Genomic DNA, 12712 nt, shown 5'->3' on the forward strand with positions numbered 1-12712 from the left:
GTACAATTTTAAAGATTACAGGGTTGAAAAACATTATGCAGTCAAAGATAAATCCATCAAGAATACATTATGAATCTTTGATGAATAGTCTGATAGTTTTTTTTAACGTTTCCTTTCTATCAGAGGATGTTATAAATACTGTAATAATTTGTAGGACAGAGTGTAATATTTATTTGCTTGATTAAGATGGCATCTTGTTTCTGACGCAAAAATCACTTCTAGTGGCTTGTTAACTTCTGAACATCAGTGATTTTTCTCCTCAATCACCTTTTGAAAATTAAAGACACCCAAGCTCCTGTCCTCTTAGCCATTAGGCTGGGGCACTTCTCACCTGGGGTGTCGTCAGTCTCTGACTCAGTGAGATCAGTGATGTGTTCATGAGGACTAATCTATGGTCACTGTCATAGAAGCATTTTCAATCATTTAGCCATATTAGCATCAAAGCCTGCATCCATTGTTCTCAGGACATAGCTGTCAAAGTAATTACATTGCAAATGATATGACAACTGGTGGTGTTGCAGCTAGTGTAGATAGCTGGCAAAGAATACAGTGGGATATAGATCAGTTGCAGATATTGGTGGAGAAATGGCAGATGGGGCTTGATCTGGTCAGATGTGAAGTGTTGCACCTTTGTAGGCCAAATGCAAAGAGTGAGTACACTGTTAAGGACAAGACCCTTAATAGTGCTGATGAACAGAGGGATCTTGGGGTCCAAATTCATAGCTACCTGAAAGTGACCACCTAGGTTGATAGGGTGGTTAAGAAAACTTATGGCATGCTTCCCTTTATTAGTCGAACTATTGAGTATAAAAGTCAGGAACTTATTTTTCTGCTTTATAAAGTTAGGCCAAATTTGGAGTATTGCATACAGTTCTGGAAACCCCATTAAAGGAAGGATGCCGCGGCTTTGAAGAGGGTGTAGAAGCAGTTTACCGAGATGCTGCCTGAATTAGAGGGCATTATGATTCACAAAAGGTTGGTTTGAGGGTACAAATGGAATATTGGCCTTCATTGCTAGAGGGATTGAATTTAAGAGCGGGGAGGTTATGCTGCAGCTGTACAGGGTACTGGTGAGGCCATATCTGGATGCAGTTCTGGTCTCAATACTTGAAGAAGGATATATTGGCCTTGGAGGCTGTGCAGAGGAGGTTCACCAAGTTGATTCCAGGGATGAGGAGGTCAGGCTATGAGGAGAGATTGAATTGCCTGGGACTGTACTCATTGGAATTCAGAAGAATGAGAGGAAATCTTATAGAAACATACCTATAAAATTATGAAAGGGATAGATAAGATAGAGGCATGAAAATTGTTTCCAATGGTAGGTGAGACTAGAACTTGGGGACATAGCCTCAAGATTCGAGGGAGTAGATTTAGGACAGAGATGAGGAGGAACTGCTTTTCCCAGAGAATAGTGAATCTGTGGAATTATCTGTCCAATGAAGCAGTGGAGGCTACCTCAGTAAATACATTTAAGGTAAGGTTGGATACATTTTTGCATAGCAGGGGAATTGAGGGTTATTGGGAAAAGGCACGTAGCTGGAGATGACTCCATGGCCAGATCAACCATGATCTTATTGAATGGCGGAGAAGACTTGTTGGGCCAGATGATCGACTCTTGCTCCTATTTCTTATGTTCTTATGTGGTATAACAAGAAGATGGACAAAATTGGGTGGGGCCTAAGGGTCGATCTGATTGAAGCTTATAAGATTATGAGAGGATAATGAGAGATTATGATAGATAGAGAAGACAGACAATATCTTTTTCCCAGGGTTGAATATTGAATGCAAGAGGGCATGCATTTAAAGTGAGGGGGGTAATTTTAAAGGAGATGTGAGAGGCAATCTTTTAACACAGAGAGTGGTGAGTGTCTGCAATGTGATGTCAGGTATGCTGGTAGAAGCAGATAATTAGGAATTTTTAAGAGATGTTTAGATAGGCACATGAATATGAGGAAAACATTGGGATATGATCATTGTGTAGGCATAAGGGGTTAATTTAGTTGATCATTTGATTAATAATTTATTTTGCTCGACACATCGTTGTGAACAAAAGGGCCTGTTTGTATGCTGTGATGTTCTATGTTCTACGTTCTGTTTGACAGCAGTATGTGAAATAAGAGTAGCAGCAAATACATTAAACTGATCTCTACTTTTTATCAATGCTGGATACTGACCAAATGTACAGTGGATGAGGTTCTGGAGAAAGGATTGAAAAATTGCACTCAGTGAAGATGAACAGCTTTAGGACAGGGAAGGAAATTCCTTATTGTTTAGACATCGGAAGTTATTTTATTTTTTATTCTTTTTCATAAGGGACAAAGCTGTGCAATCAGTCTTATGATCACTGATATCTTCAGCCTGGAGATCATTTGCATTCCATAAGATTTTACAACTGATGTTTTAACATTTGTTTGTGTTTCCCAAAGCTGGGAAATGTGATGGCTTTAAAATCAAGAGTAGTATACAGTAGATAGGGTAGAGAGAGAAAAAACTATTCTCTTTGTTGAATCAGGCACTTAGAATGAAGGTCATTGGGAAATGAACCAAAGATGGCATGAGGGATTTTTTAAAAACTCCAACAAAGGTTAGAACTCCAGAATGGTTAGAATCTGAAATGCACGGACAATGTTAGTAATGGAGACACATTCAACACTGAGGCCCTCCGTTGGTCAAGGTTAACCATGGACGTTGCATCCTAGCTTTCTATGTAATACGCAAGCCAGGGCAGTACGATATGGAGAGCATGCTGATGACCACACAGCAGGCTCCCCTCTCCATGCAGCTGATGAATCGAAAGGGATGGCAGAGGCCGATACAGTTTGGTTCTTAAGGTTGTCATAGCCAGGGGGGAAGGGGAATGGTGGGGATAAGCTCACACTACCTATTATATGCTCCCATTGGTGTGTTTCACAAATAGCCTCTGACAACCAAGTCCAGCTTCTTACCTTCAAGAGTGCTTAGCTACTAAGCCTAGTAGAACCGCTTATACTGACACGAGAAGGGGCAAAGGTGGGTTGCTGGTGCCTTAAAACCAGTCACTTTGTTCAGATGAAGTTCATTAGCCATGGCTGGCAGCTCATCTAGGAGAAGGAAAATTCTGATCTCAAACCTCCGCCGTCTTGTGGCTATACTCACTCACAGGAAAGGCTTTGGGAGTGAACCCTGAGGAAAATTCCTGAGCTGGAGTCCCTAAGGCAGTCCGACATTGAGGTCAATACTCCTGCGATGCTGTGGGTGAAAAATTATCTGAAAGGAAATCGCTTTTGGGTTTATAAGGATGTGAAACTCGCAGGCTGTTTAGATTACTTATTTGCTGTAACCATTTTGTGATCTGATGAAGCTCCAGTAATGAACAAATGCTTGCAAATGCAGAGAGGAAGCTAACTCCTGACCATCGTACTGGAAACAAGCCATTTCTTGACATGAGCCATGTTGATTTGGTGACCACCAGAAGTCAAAATCATACTCTACACCTCTGTCTATGAACCTTTAATATGTCTCAACGTATGTCATATTTTTTTGCACAGATTTCAATTATTTGGCTGTATCTGAGAAGTAAAATCTTATGGTTAATCAACATAGAATCTTCTAACAACCCTGAATTCTATATAATAACCTACCCCAGGTGTAAGGGAACAAGTTACTGATAGATAAAGAGGGTTTAAAAATCTTGGAATGAGATTGATTCTTTATAGCCAAGTTATAGAGTCCTACTACAAAAGCTTGAAAATAAATTTAGGTCATTCAGTGTCAGTCAAGTGTGACTTTAGCTAGCTACCATCTTCCACCTTCTCAATCAACCCTGGGGGAGCACATAAGAATGGTCAGCGCTCATTGTACAGGGGCAGGATGACCAGTTGCAACCTGCTGCCCTTTGCTATGGGTTCTACCCCCAGCAAACTCCCATCACTACAAACCCTTAACAGTGACCAGAAAGATCATCTTCCTCACCAGCTGCATCAGGAGACCTAGTTTTAAAGGGCAGCATCAAACAACCTAAGAGGGAAGGGAAGCCCAGGGAACTGCATTTCATTATGAACTCCCTGCAGCCAATTTTAGCAGCTTGACTTCTGCCATGAGATAACTCAAATTACTGCACAGTGATTAGACTCAATTAACAAACAAAAATGAAAGACCATAAGTGTGCTGTATGTTAGCAAAACACCAATTAAAGTTGGCTTGAGAGTCTTCTTACTTGGCCCAATCTCTACCAGACATGTTGCTGCTTACAATTTAAAATGTGATTCATCAGACAATGAGTGTTTCTCTTTTCTGGCTGGGAATGCCATCGTTTGGTGACCCCATTTTCAGGAGAGTAACACTGACTCTATCAAAACATAGAGGACAGAGGGGTGACAATGGAGAAAGAAATTTTCCTTTGCTTGTGATGAAACACGTACTGAACTCCTTGTGTACTGAATGTCCTTTGCATCTTCCAAAATGCACACATTTTCTAATATATAACATCTGCAAAGTTATTTTCCTGGAAATTTATAATGTCAAGTTTCATAAAGAAATGAGGTTGAATGGAACTTTACAGAAATTCTAACATCTGAATAAAATGTGTAAAGTCATTGATATTACTACATATATTTTTTTCACAGGGGTAACTCAATTAGAAATGTATAAATATTTCTCTACATGTAGATTCAATATAAGTGGAGATCAAGATTAACAAACAATATGATTGAAGGGTGTTACCATTTCTGTTCTGGGTCCAGCACCTAAGTATTATTACAAAGAAGGCACGACAATGCCTCTACTTTCTTAGAAGTACTGAGAAACACTGTTAGTTGGGCCACAGTGAACTGTTCCCACAACCAAGGGATTCACTTTCCAGGACTCTTCATCTCGTGATCTCAATATTTATTGCTTATTTATTTATTATTATTAATTTGTTTTTTCTTTTTGTTTGCACAGTTTGTTGCTTTTGTCCATCTTGTTGTACGCGTTTTTCACTGATTCTTTGTATTTACTGTGAATGCCTGCAATAAAATAAATCTGATATGGTGACATATATATTCTTTGATAATAACTTTACCTTGAACTTTGAAATTTGGTGATCATATTGCAATAACCTATAAATCAATTCTCCAAAAATTACTGTGCATCAGGATTAATCAGAAAATGTAGAAAGTTTGGACTTTTTCACATCAAGAAATAAAGCTTAGAGGAAATAGATGAGCACCTTTTGACTGGTTCTCAAGTTGTTTGCATCTTTTCTCTTGACCTCCAAATGTTGAACAATATCAAAGCACTAGAGAAAAAGGAGACAAGACTTGGGTGTCATGGAAAAAGTACATAGATGTCTTCCTGAAACACTAGAAATTATAGTCTGTGAATATTTTATGGACTCCATAAAATGACTTGGCAAGTAGCCATCCAGCATTTTTCAATACAACTCTCATTTGCAAGGAGGCTGTTGAATGGATTTGATGTGTTAACAGCTCCTCCCAACCCACATCCATGAAGTTCAAAGCCAATGTTTTTCCGCAGAGAAAATCTGCCCGCAAGATCATTCTCAAGTCACTGCCACGTGGATCATTGAGCCATTGTTCAATTCATTCGGAGCACATTTCAAAAATGGTACTAATCCAATTAATACCAGAAGAAATATACTCTGATCTAATGATTGGATGAGGGTGGGTTTTATTTCTACACAACTGCAATTTTTATTAGACTGTAGATGGGGACATTTTTATTGAACATTTTAATGACATTTTAATGCTGGACATTGCAGCCAGCTTTACTCAGTCAGGCAGTCTTAGACCATGGCAATTAGCCATCTGTTCAAACTGTAAGTCATTGGAGAAATCACTCCATGCTGTACAGCTGAGCCAGAGACAGTGTCAGCTCAAAATTCTTCTTGAAGAAAAATGTAACTGATTGAGGTAGCGTGGAAGGGTAAATAAATTAAAGGTCACGCCTTGTTAAATTTACAAATGCAACATGGAAGATAAAAATTTAAAAATATTGCATGTCAGCGATTTTACAGATAGGAGCAGCAAAATTTTGCAAATTGTAAGGAAACAGTATTTAAAAGGTTCATGGGTCTTATTCCCTCTGTTTTACTTTTGTTTCTTTCAGAAAAATGTGCAAATTATATGGTAATGTAATAGGAATGATGTCAGCATGACACCTGCTTCGCATTCCGATTTTCAGTCTAGAGGACTTACAAGTGCTTGTTCAACCATTTTAAGTAGAGTATTAAGGTATTCCTCAACCACTATGATTAGCAGAGTCAAAGGAATAGGAGGAAGTGAGGAATAGGTGGAAATGAGGAATAAGAGAAAAAAAAATCTCCCCCCTCACCAATAGTGAGAGTCTTGAATTTCCTCAAAGAGAGGAAATGATATAATCAGACCGCAAGCTTACTGATTTCAGTACTATAGTCAATTATCATAATCATGTCCCTCTTGAGTAGATGTTCCTGCACCAAGGGAGAAGCAGTTTTGTCTAACAATAAAGTCTGAACCTGCAGACACAGGGATGTTTTCCCTGAATTGTGGCTAGCATTTATTCCCCGCGCACCCCCCCCCCCCACCCCACTAATGTCATAACAAACTGTTCACCTAGTCCCTTGTGGTACTTACAGGACATTTATAGATGCAATCTGGTTGGAAAGTTGCAATCAAATGGTATAAACCTCTGTAAATGTACAAATTATTTTTTTCATTTTCTATCTTTGATACTTTTAATTACATCACACTGACTACTCCACCTCATTTTCACTTAAGCAGCAGGGAAATGAAAAACTAACTCCTTTATTTGAGATCAGCTTTCTCAGTCAGTAAAAGTGAAATCATTTTCCTGTCCTAAGTATAACTTCACTCCATAAATGACTATTTCAGTGGTTGGCAAATTGGTGCTGTCATTACATTTCAATGGACTAAGAGGCTGAGCTCTAACTTATTAACACTTCCACTGAAGCCTTCAAATAAATGAGCCCTCCATTAAACATCTGGAAAGAAAACCTGCCGTCAGTACATAAAACTGACCTCTGACAATGAAGATCCATGAAGAATCCATGAAGATGTGGTTAATTTTCCTTAGATTAGGAGCTACCTTTCAATGAACAAAGGCACTAATGACAAGTCACCAATTCTTCGAATGCTCGATGCAGCCTTCAGCTGATTTTGATTAAAGTGTTTATGGACCAAGACTTCAGATGTGGCACTAAATGCATGGTCTGCCCACAACAATGATCATGTCTTCCTGTATCTTTTGGCATCTTGGAGACTGATAATGCCCACCTCAAAACAGTAGGAAAGTAAAACCATTGGTGTTTTCAATTTCTTACAGGCATATACAGGGAAAAAAATAAAAGGTTCAAATGTTCAAAGGTCCAATTTAATGTCAGAGAAATGGATACAATATACATCCTGAAATGCTTTTACTTTGCCACCATCCACAAAAACAGAGAAGTGCCCCAAAGAATGAGTGACAAATAAATCCAAAAACCCCAAAGACCCCCCCTATTCCCCTCCCTCCCATGTGTAAGCTCAGCAAGCAACAATCCCTCCTCCCCCCACTGGTAAAAAAATCAGTCATCGGCACCATCACCAAGCACTCAAGCGTGAGCAAAGCAATAGCAATGACAGAGTCTTGCAGTTACCCCGAAGACTTCACCTTACACCCAGCATTCGACATACCACAGATTCTCTCTCTCCCTAATAAGGGAAAAAAAGGTGTCTCCATTTCCCAGCGAGTGGGGAAACATAACAAACAACTCACTGGTTTATGATGTTAAAAAGTCTGTTACTTTGCTTTTATCGAGCTCTGTGCCCAAAGATCACAAAGATCCGGGTCTTCGGGTCCTGACTCTCCCGACAGCATATGGATCTCCTATCATGACACCAACCCTCGATCCGCCCATTTCCAGAGCCCCGAGATCTTAAGCTTCTGATTTCGAGCTGGACTCTCAGGCTGAACCCTTGGCATGCCGAACAACGGCCAGTCCTGAAACCCCAAGAACAGGTCCCATTCCCGCAAAGAACCGAAGTCAGCATGTAACTCCAGATCAGGGTCTTCAAATGACCCTGAAAGGGCAAAATAAAGATATCAAAGATGGAAGTAGAGCTGTTTCTGAAGATGCAAGCAAAGGAGTCGCTGGTTAGTGCCATTTTAAAAATACAACAGAATTTTACAAAAAGCAACAGAATGTGCAAAAGAAGACAAACTATTCATGAAGACATGAGAACATGATTTGTAAAGAGTCTTTGAAAGTGAGTCTGTAGATCATAGAATCAGGTTAGTGAAGTGGTGAATTAAGTTACCCATATCTGTTCAGGAGCCTGTTGGTTGTAGGGTATTAGGTATTCCTGAACTTGGTGGTATGGGACCTAAGGCTCCTGCCTGATGGTAGTAGCGAGAAGAGAATATTATCCACAAGCTTCAAACCTGAAATAAGTGCTTTAGCTTGTGCTACATCCCAGGAAATTCACAAAACCATTGTAGAAAACTGGTAACACCCTGATACATAGAAGTCTCATGATTTCTTTATGGAAATGGAGTGATGGAGCATATGGGAAAGTACTAAGCGCCTTGAGTCTCTGGCACTATTACCTAGAGACCATATACAAACTGCAGAGGAATAGAAACCATCACAAACAAACTTAACCAGTTGACACATTAAGTACTTCATACCCCACCTGCAAATCCCACATGGTACTCTTTAATCACCTCAGAACCCACAGACATGGAGTGGAAGCAACTCGTCCCCAACCCTGAGGGACTATCTCAAAACAAGAAGAAAAGAGGGCTCAGAAGTTGCAATGCAAGCCTTAACTAGCAAATACCACAAGGCTCCACCCTAGAAATCATTCATTATTTCTTATTGTGTCCATTTAAAATAAAACTCCAGTGAATATTTGTACATTATTTGCAGTTGAATGAGGATTTTTAAAATGTAGGTGTTGTCTTCCCAGCTTTTACCTGAAGGCAGTGACTTCACTGAATTACAGATTCATTTGCTTTCCAGGACTATAGCAGTATTTTAAGGTTATAATCAATAGGAGAAAATTTCAGAGATTTTTTTAAAATCACAGAACACGGAAAGCAATGAATTATGACCCTGATTATTTTTGATCCTCTATAAGAGTGGTCCCCAACCATCGGGCCGTGGGCCGGTATCAGGCCGCGGCCCGGTGGTTGGGGACCACTGCTCAATAACATTGATCATATCAAGAACACAATTTGGAGACATCATGAGTAAAGTGAGCAAAAACACCGTTTAACCATAGTCCAGATATGAAAATAAGTTTGAGCAAGGCACCTGGGATTAAAGCTCTTCCAATTCTCCTGCTGTTCTAGATTCTACATGATTATGATGTGTTGAATTCAAAATGACCAAGTTACAAATGTTTTCTCCAGCTGCAGGAAAATAAATCTGAAACAAATTCAGAAATCCAGACTCAATATGCCAGACAGCACATGGAAATAGAGTTATTAGCTGTAAGTTTCTGGTTATTAAGTCCAGCCTCACTTACACCATCTTGGATGGTACTTCTCTTCCATGGAATCCTACCATGGAATGAGGGAGTTCCTTCAGGAAAGGTGATATGTTAATTGGTGCCACAGACTTAGGCCAGATTGCTTACTCCACCGGAATTTGTTTAAAAACTGACTAGATGAAAGGTATACTAGTCGTGAAATATAAAGCTTAGGAGTTTCAAATATTCTAGTGGCTGAAAATACAGACTGAACAAGTGTAATGGAAAAGAGATGCCGTCAATTTAAATGTCAGAACTAACATGAAATCCTGCCCAAGTCAGGGTTCTGCCTGATGTTATTGAGTGCTCTCCAGCATTTTGTAAATAGTTTACATATTAAAAGATCATATGGCTCTGAGCTTCAGCACTCTACTGTATCCTTTGCTTCTCTACTTGCCAACAAGCAAGTGTTAATGTCTGAAGATTTACGGATGATAGCAGGCACGTCATTTCAGCTAATTTCAAGACTTCAAAGCAGCCATGGGCTCATCTCTTGTTAGTCATCAGCACAACGTTTTTTATATTTTTGGTCCCGAATTGAAAGTTCCCTTCCCTGGCTGTCAGGAATTAAATCTTCATGTGTTTCTCATTTGTCATGGACTTCACCTTCCAATGACAGAGCGCGTTTGCACTTACAGGCATGGCTAAATTTAACATGGAAGGAATGAGATCTAGAATGATTTGCTGAGGCAGTTGTCTGAAGGAAGTAGAATTTTCCAGTATTTGTGGAAGTTACAGTGATTGCATCACACTACATATCATAAAGAATCGGAAAAGGGTAGGGACAGGGTATGATGGTGGAAATGTATATAGTTTTGGAAATAAGGGTAGGGATTTATACATTAGTTAGCGATTTGATGTTGGCTGTATTTTAACTTATTTATTTCTTGGAAAAGAAAACTGGTCATTGTCTGTAACAAGAGATTGATTCACAGAAATAAATGTTTGCGTGTTGTTGAAATTAAATTTCTCCCAAGATTTGCCCCTATCAGGCCTAAGATATATTTTAATTATGTTTATATGATCATGGTTACATTTCAAATTTAATGGACAAAGTTTATTATCATTATGCCTCCATAAATGTCTGAAAACATGAACATGATCGTATACTATACTCACAAATGGAAGCACTTTCCATATACAGTTTTATGCAATGAACTGACAGCTAACAGACCAGCTTAGATGGGACTTTATAAATAATATATTTAGTCTTTATTTGTCCCTTTAAATCCCTTCAGTCCAGAGACTTCCCTTTGCCTGGTTTGCTTTGTTAATATTTTTAACACCAACTCATATTCAGTCAAAACTCTTATAAACTCCTGGAAGTGGCAACTTTTATTGATGTCAAAGGTCAAAGTTCAAAGTTAAAAGTATGTATTTAAATGAAAAACAGAATAAATTAGAACAATATCAACACTACTACTGTTCTATAAAAATGTGTATTAGTTCCTATTTTTTATCACCAGAGGAATTCATCAGTGTACCTGTATGCTGCCACATTCTTTTGATTGATTGTAAATGAACAAAATCAGTGTAGATAATAGACTGCCTTCAGACAATGCTATTGATGATTGAATTTTACAAATCTTCATTTTCACTGTAATATTCAAGATGATTGTCGATACCTTCAAATTCTTCATTGTTCCTACCTTGTTGAAGTAGTAAAATTCATTCATTTTCACTCCCTACTGTTTCTGGTATCTCCAAATCTGAATGTTTGAAACCGCAGTGAGCAAAGCAGTTCTAAATTGTCTTATTGCTTATTTCTCACCAACTCTTAGTGACAAAAATCACTGCTTTTTGAACACAAGCAATTGACACTATTTAAAAACAGTTCACTCTAAGCACAGTGTAGTGTCTGAAGGCCAGGCAAATGCATGCGATTGACACTAGTTAGGAACTGTTCGGCCACAGTCTCCTGTCCCAATTAAGCAGCTGTGTCCCAAATAAATAAAGAGAATCCTGGCTATTTTGTCAATTAGCTTTTGTTCTTTAAGAGTGGGCTCAAGCAACCCGCCCAACTAACTAAAATCCACTGCATTCTGACTGTATTTATTCTTTTAACTCCCTTCAATTCAAATACTTCCCTTTGACTGGATTGCTTTATTGATAATTAACATCATTTCATGGTTAGTCAAAACTCCTATAAATTCTTGGAGGCGGTGACATCAAGGGATGCCTGCTAGATAGAATAGATTCTTTCCTACACTTGATGGACCCTTTCTCCTCAGCTCATGTTTGCTTAGGTCATTTTGTTATTTCTCATTAAGCTAAGGGTACGGATCAGTAGTGTTCAAATGCTGGCTTCTTAATTCTAATCAATGCACTGATTATATTAGCCTTATGTTTAATTGGAATTGCAATACACCTCACCTCTTTTTTAGCAAAGTGGCTGGACGCTGGGCATCCTAGGCTGCCAGCTTTCACTAACGTAATGGTCAGTGAGCATACAGTAATCTGTAAGAAAAACAGAAATGCTGGAAACACTCAGTAGGTCAGGCAGCATCTGTGGGAAGAGAAGCAGAGTCAACATTTCAGGTAGATGACAGTATAAACTAGGATGATATCCACCTTATTTTGTGACATAGACCAGGCACAGTCAATTTAAGACTGGGTTGGCCTGCTTCTGATATGGAAGTTATTAACTTTACTAGGAAATCTAAGGGCATTTCCATTTAGGTGTTTTGGCTCTCTGTCAAAAATAGGTGTGGAACACTTTTAATATCTAAATTAAGACTCCAAAGTCTTCAGCAGATCTCCGGTGAAAAATATATATGTGTACCAAGTGAAGCACCCTCCTCACCCAGAACTAGACAGCAGCTTTTGCACTTTCTGAACCAAGAGGAGCAGAAGAACTGGGCCTGCTCCTTCACACTGACACCCAATTTCATCCCAGCCAGCAGCAGGCAATCCCTCCCAAAATGAAGGACTGTTGACAGCATGATATGACACCTGAATCCATGTGGAACAGCAGGTAGAACCTAGCAAAACCTAGCCTTTGTCTTCCTACCTTTTAAATCATGCAGCAATCACTCAACAAGGTGTTTTGTGATTGCTGATTAAGCTATGTCAGATATTCCCTTTTATTGCGCTTCAGTTGCACAACTGCACCAATGAAATCCAAAGTAGATCCCATTTCCATTAACAGATACTAAATATTAAACATACTGCATTTTTCCAGAAAGTGGAAGATGTCAATATTATTGTTAATATTAAAGCAA

Source organism: Hemitrygon akajei, chromosome 9 (assembly GCF_048418815.1).
Source record: "Hemitrygon akajei chromosome 9, sHemAka1.3, whole genome shotgun sequence".
Classification (NCBI taxonomy): domain Eukaryota; kingdom Metazoa; phylum Chordata; class Chondrichthyes; order Myliobatiformes; family Dasyatidae; genus Hemitrygon; species Hemitrygon akajei.